This window comes from Grus americana, chromosome 2 (assembly GCF_028858705.1).
Source record: "Grus americana isolate bGruAme1 chromosome 2, bGruAme1.mat, whole genome shotgun sequence".
Taxonomy (NCBI): Eukaryota; Metazoa; Chordata; class Aves; order Gruiformes; family Gruidae; genus Grus; species Grus americana.
The window spans coordinates 43,893,968-43,902,467 of NC_072853.1; positions in this window are offsets into that span (position 1 = coordinate 43,893,968).

The following is an 8,500-nucleotide window of genomic DNA, read 5'->3' on the forward strand; positions in this document are numbered from 1 at the left end:
CTGGAGAGATTGAGGCCAGACTGGTCAGTCAAAATGTCAAAGGTATCAGTACTTTTACTGCTGGTTTAGTGCTAGTTTGTCTGGCAAATGACAGTTTTGTCTCAAGTGGTGAGGAGGCTGACATTAATTCATTCAGAGCCTAGCTCTGATTTTATTGCTTTGCTCAAGATGTGAGTAATAGATACTATCCTGTAAAAGGCAAGAGTTGCAACTGAGTAATATCCACATTCAAAAATGGCAGGAATGGAGGCATGGAATAAGAATTTTCCCTATGGCTTGACATTGGGTTGGTTTTTTTTTTCCTTTCTTCAGCTGATGTCATTATATTTAGCTCCCTGTTGCTTTCTTGATGAACAGATTAATAATTGTGACAACAGAATGAGACTGTTTGTATAAAGTTCTGTGTCTATTTTATTTCTGGTTGATGAAGAATCTGAAGTAAATAAAAATGAATTTTTTTGTAGGCCAAGCAACTTTTCTACTTCATGATTACTTTGTTCTGCTTTGTGCAGACAGACTTGTTCCAAAGCAGCAGGTAGGAAGAGTCTTTAACTAAATGTCCATGATGAATGAAAAATCTTTGCAGGAATTCAGGCAATGGTCATCTTTTCTGATTTCTGCAGTTTTAAGTTTTAGTTGTTTTACTTTGTGTCTCAAGGTTAAATTGAAAACTCAGCTGAATGATTATTTTGCAGAATTTTGTTCTGAGACCACCAAAATAAAATTCTTTTTCTTTGTTATTTTATGTCCTCATTCCTCTGTTTCTTCTTCCTAAGCTTGGAAAGACCAAGATGAGTTACATCGTTCAATTGTGTTAAGGAAATCTGAGTCCTTCTTTTGCTGACGTGATTTAAGATTTGTTAAAAAAAAAAAAAACAAAACCCCCACCAACAAAAAAAAGACTCCATCTATTTCTATCTCATTTTTTAAAGTATAGGGTAAGACATTTCTCACAAGGTTTTTGTTTTTTCCCCCAGGGCTAATTAACTGAATTCTATGCAAACTGCATTGACATTCACTGAGGAAAGCTAATACTTGACAAGTACAATTTATTAATTTGGAGACTGGGAGAACTGCAGACACACTCAGATGAAATGATAATAGCATATAGACTTGGCCATCTCTTGTGGCTCAAATCAGAATATGTGCAAGACCTAACAGATAGTAACAAGTTGCTAATTAGCACTCTTTAGTATTGACTGTAACTTTGAAGCAAAGTACATCCCTAGAGCCTTTACAAAGTTCTTCAGCTTTCAAAAATCCTCTGGAGAGACCAGAGGAAGAACTTTGTATCTACAGTATATAAGCATTGCTGGAAGCATTGAATTAAGATCCTTAACAGCAGAAATAGCATAATTCACTTTGAATAGTCTTTATCGATACAGAGCAGTTACTTTGACGTTTCTGTGACTGAAGTTTCCGTCCAGATTGAAATGCCACAAAACAGAGAGGGCTCAAGCGTAAAAGCAAGCAGGGCTGCAGCTCTCACCTGCTGTTTGGGGAACCACTGCGGAAGGGAGAAAATACTTTCTTTCAATGTGTGGGCCAAAGGCTGTTTAAAAAGTGGAAAACATAGGAATGTATTGAAGAAAAAACAAACAGTGTCCTCTGCCTTGAAACCGGTTCCCTGTACTAGGGCAGTATGTATATGTCTGTGTATTCGAGGAAACAAAGTGCAATCCAGCTGCGATAGCTCCACTTCTTCTGCTGTGATTTGTGATCTATATAGACAACACACGTGCACCTTCACTCACCTGATTGCAGGGGAAACTCCCACAGCCCAACAATCACTTCAATAATTTGCTGTTTTCTGAGCTTTCTCATTCCTCCTGATGGAAATAATGCACCTAGTGGGACTATTACATTTCCCATATGTCTTGAATGCCTCAGAAACGAAATCTCTAGAGCAGCTGCCGAGTAAGCTCATCACTCACGTAAAGCCTTCATGATATGATAAGTGAAACGCCAAAAGGAACTCTGGAGCTTTGCAAGGTTGACTTCATTACCACATGAACTTCTTCCTCTGCCTTAGCAGCATTCAGGTTGGTGTCAAACTAAGTCTGAAGCAAACTCTGCAGCGTGGACCTCCAGGCTGTGGAGCTTTGAAGGGTAGCAAGGGGATCTTATTTCAAAGAAGACTCAAAACTCATTTCTTGGGAAATTATTTTTGAGAATGAATTAGAAGTTTGTGTCAGGTGGCACAAAAAGGCGAAAGGTGCTGTACTAATTCTAAGGCTGACCACGTATGAGTTCTTTACCTTCACAGAGCTATGGCCAGAGAAAGAAAGGATGATCAGGTCATACAACTTGCATGTGCCAAAGAGAACCTGAAGTTGTTGGAGTAATTTGAAAGATTTTACTAAATGAACTAATGCGCTTCACACCAGAAGTACACTCAATGCAGTCCAATTCCTAATGGGGATCCAGTGCATTAGAGCTAGAATGTTGAAAGAACTTGCACTTACTTTGGGCTGAAGATTTGGGCACAGATGTGCTCCTCCTGGGCCATGCTACTTGCTGAGGTAGATGTGGCCGATGTTTACCGAGGAGAAGATTTGATACAAACTGGATAGATGGGTTGGCGTAAGAGTAAATCTGTTTGGAGGAGACTGTATCTGGCATTTCGAAATTTGCTTGGGAATGATTTTAGAAAGGTCTGTTTGCTACAGTTGCAGGGGACTTTGTGCAAGTTGCCTTATCAAGTGGTTTGATGCTCCAGAAAGTTGTTTGGACCTGACCATGCTCCTTTTCCGCTTCTCCTTACTGAGGAACATCAGGGTGGAGAGGCACACTGTGTGCCTCCTGGCCCCATGATCTTGCTGTACGTACGACTACCTCTGCCCTGTGAGGAGACAAACAGAAAGGCAACCCCTGAGAGCCAGGCTAAGCTAACAGCAGGATTTTAGCCTGAGTTTTAATAAAGTCTCAGGCCCATAATGTGGCTTTTGAAATGGCTGGTCTTATAATTCAGCCTCTTAAGCTGCAGGTGCCACAGCAACAATGCCAGTACACCAATAGCAACTAATTAATAGAGGCAGAATAATGAGGCCAAGCTTTATTATGCTGATTAGAAGATGGCTTCTGAGTTCTGCTCCTAGTGCTGGGAGAGAATTTCCCTGCATCTGAACAAATTGCAAAACTATTCATTACTGATTTCACTCCTCTTTTTTTTTCTTCCCCTACATAGGAGAAGGCACACGGTTCAGAAGAAAATGCGTGCTTTTCATTTTCCTGTTGCGTAAGCAAGCCAGCCGTTAGGGCAATCAGTCACGGGTCTGAGCCTCAGAGAAGGACCATATCAAGTGAGAAGGATTATTTCCAGAGGGGAAGTAAGGGTAATGACATTTTCAAAGGCTTAATCAAACACATTTGAAGGGAGGGAGTTCAGAAGAGTCTTTTCAGATGAGGGAGAAATGGAAAAAAAAAAAAATCTGGACTGCCTAAAAGACTGTACCTAATCTTTGTGAAGGGAGGTTTTGGGAGCTATTCCTTGGAGTGTGAGCAGAAGAAATGATTTAAAAAGAGACTTGGCAGAAAAGAAGTCATAGCATTCTGCACTTCTGTGACAGCAGACAGATAAGGAACCAGATAAGGACTTATATAGCCATTAGAAATAGAAATGCAGAAGGATTTAGCAACGCATACTGTTTTTTAGGAGAGGTGATGTATTCCACTGCTTTGAACAACACTCTCCACCTATTCTCTCCTTCACTGACATTTAATGTACTTTGTTACAGACAGGAAAAAATACATATGCTACAGCTCAATCAGCCTTCAGACATTTTCAGACAGTTTTTACATTTCTAACTGTAATACTCTGTCACCTAAGTAAAACAGTGAAGCTCTCATTCTGTCCGTACTATGTCCAGAAGTAAAGATGGCTTCAGCCCAAGAAAATAACAAAGTTAAACATCTTTTTTTTGGTCCAAAGCATTTACTAGAAAAAAAGAAATATTTTGAAGACCTCCTTATAGTTGTTTTTCTAACCTTGTCTGTTCATTCAAACTTTTGCCTTTATTGCAGATACTAATTGAAATCAGTCCTATCTTACAGCATACCTGCACAGGAACTAGATAATTCAACAAAATTTCTCTAATCCTAGTGGCTTTGATTTGAGTACTCGATCTAATGAAATGCAGTTAAACCACCATTGAGAGCATGACTAGAAGTGAGTGCCAGTGTGTTCATCACTCACAAGGTGGCTTGGCCAAACTAAGGTTTGGGGTATAACACCAAAATGCGTGCAACAGAGGTAGTATTAATGTAACTTTCATATTGTCACTTTTACTAAGAGGGAAAGGAAGTTTTGCCTTCAGAATGAAGGAATGACAAGTACAGGCCACTATTAACTATGAACTTTCCGTCCTCCACTCAAACGCAGTTGGTCACCTAAGACTTCAAACTAACTAACATTCAGATGAGTTACCTGAGCTTCAGGCTCTGTACTGCCTGAATCACATGCCATTTATTATGAAGTTTTTTACTAGTGGAATGATGAAATTTTTTTTTATCATATTAGTAGGAAGAAATAATTTTCTTTAGATTAGCTATCAAGCTTACTCCAGTTGGTTACAATGCGTCTCACAACTGTTCATGTCATTTCAGACGCGAGCGTGCCCCATAGAATCACTGCCTTCTGCAGCAAACAAGCTGTTGCTGTAATTCATTGTGATTAGACCAGTGATAAATCTGTTCCTACTTTGTTGAAATGCTGCATACTTTCACCATTGCAGTTTTAACGGAGATGCCAAGTTCTTAGTGGAAAGTAGGAGCCTAACAGTTGAGAGAATGCAATCTGAGGAGGATTTTTGAAGAGCTGGGCCCAGGTTCTCACGCACAAGAAACTGTACATTGGGCACTTGAAGGTAACGTATGTGAGGGAGGTAACTCTAAAGTCAGCTCTTAGATATCCCTGAAAGAATCAATTACAGCAAACTAAGGGCTGCTCTTGGTTACATCAGTGCAAGGACTCTCAGAAACAGGGATCGAGAGAAGGCTGGATTTACTCTTTCTCACCATATTTTATTTTTCTCTTCACACAGAGAGGAGAAAAATACAATAAAAGGGAGAAGACAGACAGATATTGAAGATCTGCAGTCTGTTAGATCTCAAGTCAGTCTAATGTTATTCCATTAGAGCTGCTTTAAGATCTTTCTGGTGCTTAAATGGTGCAAAGATAGTGGGAACAGACTGGAAGAAGATCATACCAAAGATGCTTGTAGTAATAGCTCTTGGTATAACAGAACTTGGCAATTATTTTGTAGAAATATCTGGAATTCGTATTTTATGCCTGAAAGGTTTTTTGCTTAGTTTTAATAAGGAAAATTAATTTTATCTTGTACTTTAGGTAAATGTCATAGCCATTTAAGGGTTTAGAAGATTTGTGGCAAGATATAATTACCCAATTAATCCATATTCTTTATATTTGAATCAAATAAATCAGAATTTCAGGAGCATTTTCAACTCAAAACAATTTCATCTGAGTATGGAAAGAAAATATTTCCTTGTAAAATGCTTGTTTGTTTATCTATGTCAAATAGAGCATCAAGTGTTAACATAATTAGTATAATGCACTTGTAAAAAATGCTATTTCACATAATGTAACAAAACTGGGATTTATTTTTATTGGTATTTCTTCTGGGTTTCAATACAGTTCTCATGACATAAGTCTCCTAATTGACTTAAATGTGAATTGGGATTGATATGTTTATCAATGAAGCAATCATTAGGGCACTGGGGGCTCATCTTTGACACTTTCTATTTAAAGAAAAGTATGGCTTTACACTTTTTAAACACAAGTTAAAAAACTTTTTAACTTCCATATCCCATTTTTATTGCTCTCCTCTTTAGTTAGCATTTGGACAAACCAGCACTGTTTGTTCACAAACCAGCATTGTTTGTGAGATTCCCCTTAAGATCACAGAGCAGCTGCAAATAGCAGAAACATGAGATTCACTTTGCAGGAAGAATGTCGCATAAAGATAATAAAAGGTTTTTAGTTTATTTTATTTGCAGCTTTGGTGGCACTTATCTGAGCTTTACTTTCATCCCAGCTGCCTTTTTTTGCTTTTGATGTGGTGTCACAATGACAGAATCTGCCAAGTCTTCTCTATCTTGTCCACAGGTTTCAAGAATCCTGTGGCCAATATTCTGCATTGCCCTTCAGCAAAGAATGGGGGAGGTTTGGAAGTCTTTTTATATTCATTCCTATAGAAGAGCAAATAAGATTCAGCGAGTTAATGAGGGTCTTGGTATTTGGTTACAAAAAATTGAAATGCAGATTAAAAATTTTAAAAGCAGCTCTTGTAGTGAGCTCAGCCTTTACTGGAAATACGTCAGGGACTTGCTTTTTGTAGAGTATTCTGCTAGGAGTGGCTTAAGTAAAAGTGAGCTGTAAAATAATCTTACTCAAGTACTCTGCTGAGACCAGGCAGAGAAAGATTATGCAACTGGGGAAAAAAAAGTTGCTAAAAGACATTGGGTAATCACAGCTTGTTCCTATACCCAAGGCAGGAATTTTCAGTTCTTTAAAATTTAATTAAGAAAAGTTACATCAGTTATGTGATGTTTCCTGTAAATGTTCAGGATGGCTGATTACTCCTGCTGTTGCCAAAGGTCCTGCATCTTCACTGGAAAAAAAATGCAAACTTCTCATCCCTGAGAACACCCAGACTTCAGCCCCCAGAACACAGCTTCCTTTTTCAGATGTTTGTACTGGCCAATTTCAGTAATATTTACAAGGACTTCAAATGTATTGGGTGCTTATCAATTTTAGGAAAATAATAGATAAGAGAAGTAGAAGTGAATCACTGAAAGAGAAGTGTATTGCTTAGCTCAGGTACATATGAATCCGCTTTTGTGGGTACTTCTTTAAACTTAATTTTAAGTGACCCATATCCTCAGTTGTGAGGTTTCGCATTTCTCCTGAATAATTTTATTGCTGGAAACAACATCTACCTGAGTAATATAAGTATGCAACTTTTTTTTTTTTTTTTCTATTAGGAAAATTGTGTTGTGTTAATATGATGTGACATTGATTTCTCCCAGTGATATAACCCTGCTCCAACAATGCATCGTCTTGGCTTAGGCCTTTAAAGATTACTGTTTTTCACAATTTAAATGTCACTGCTTTATGAAATATTTTTATGTTCGTAGAGGGGAGTAGGTGCATGCTATAAACTGAGGCAAGTGAAAGGGCACAGTAGACTTCACAGAACATTTTACTTCTGCATTAGCTGCTAGACAACAAGGCAATGAAGCCAAAGATATGAAGCCAATGAACTGAGTTATTAACTTTGTGCCAAATTCGGAGTTGAAACTCACTACAAAACTGGTAGCATAAATACGGTCCAATTTCCCCAACCTCAAGGTAAACTGTGTTTACAATTTTCCACCCATCTGGACTATGCTATGTGAGACTGCATCCTCTTCCCTTCCTGATCTAAGTGCTCATTAAACGCAGTAAACATGTAGTGGCAGCCAGAAATACAAATTAGGAATCTATGTGTGGAAAGTGGCTTAAATTATTAGGAAATGAGATTAAGAAGTTGAATTCAGCTTCCTAGTTTATGTTGCAAAATATTTTCCAAGTGTTACTTATGGGATTATGGACAGAAATTTTAACAAGAACCACACTGCAAAACATAATAGATGGATTGCAGTTTTAGTCATAGTACTGCCTCTAAAACATTTTACAGGGCTGAATCTACAAATCTACAATTTCCCAGCTGATCTTCTCCTTGTCTCAAGACTGATTTATTCAAGGGGAGGTAGCAAGATGATATTAAGACCCCTTCCTATTATACTTGTCAGTAGGCATAACCTAGGGGACTGTTTCTTCCAGATGCTGTACAAATATAAAGACATTTGCCACCCCAGAAAACTTGCAGAGTGATCTATAATACAGGATAAAAACACAGATAAAGAGTGCCTGGCAGGGAAACATGCAATCAATGGGACATGTTCCTGATGCATAAGCAACTTAGCCAGAGCCAACTTTTCGTTTCTGAGAGACAAGGAAAAGAAAGAAAGGACAGAAAAAGAACTCAAAGTATGGTATGTTTCCCATAAGGAATTACATTAGAAACTCGTAGTTTAATTTCTTACTAATGTAAGTTAATTTTTCTTCTTTTGGTGCATTGTTCATTGCCAGAAATTGATGTGACTGTTGTCATGCATTAATTCAGACAATGGGGAACAGGCAAACAATGTTTTGACAGAACTGCCTCCCCCTTACAAGAGGTATTTTTGCTGTGTGCTTACTGCTGTGCTTTTCTATTTCTGTATTTATTGTTCAGGGAGGAGTAGAATGTGAAAGAAAAAGAAAAATTCTGATTTAACATAATTTGTGATCTGTGCTTCGATTCCTAAGGATTTGGTCTGGGGTAATTTTGTCAGGGTAGGGCTACTAGAGCAGCTATTCACTCTATAGTACCACACAGTGATGTGTATTGACTAATAGGATGGAGCAATGATGGTGCCACCACATAGTCCCTTATCA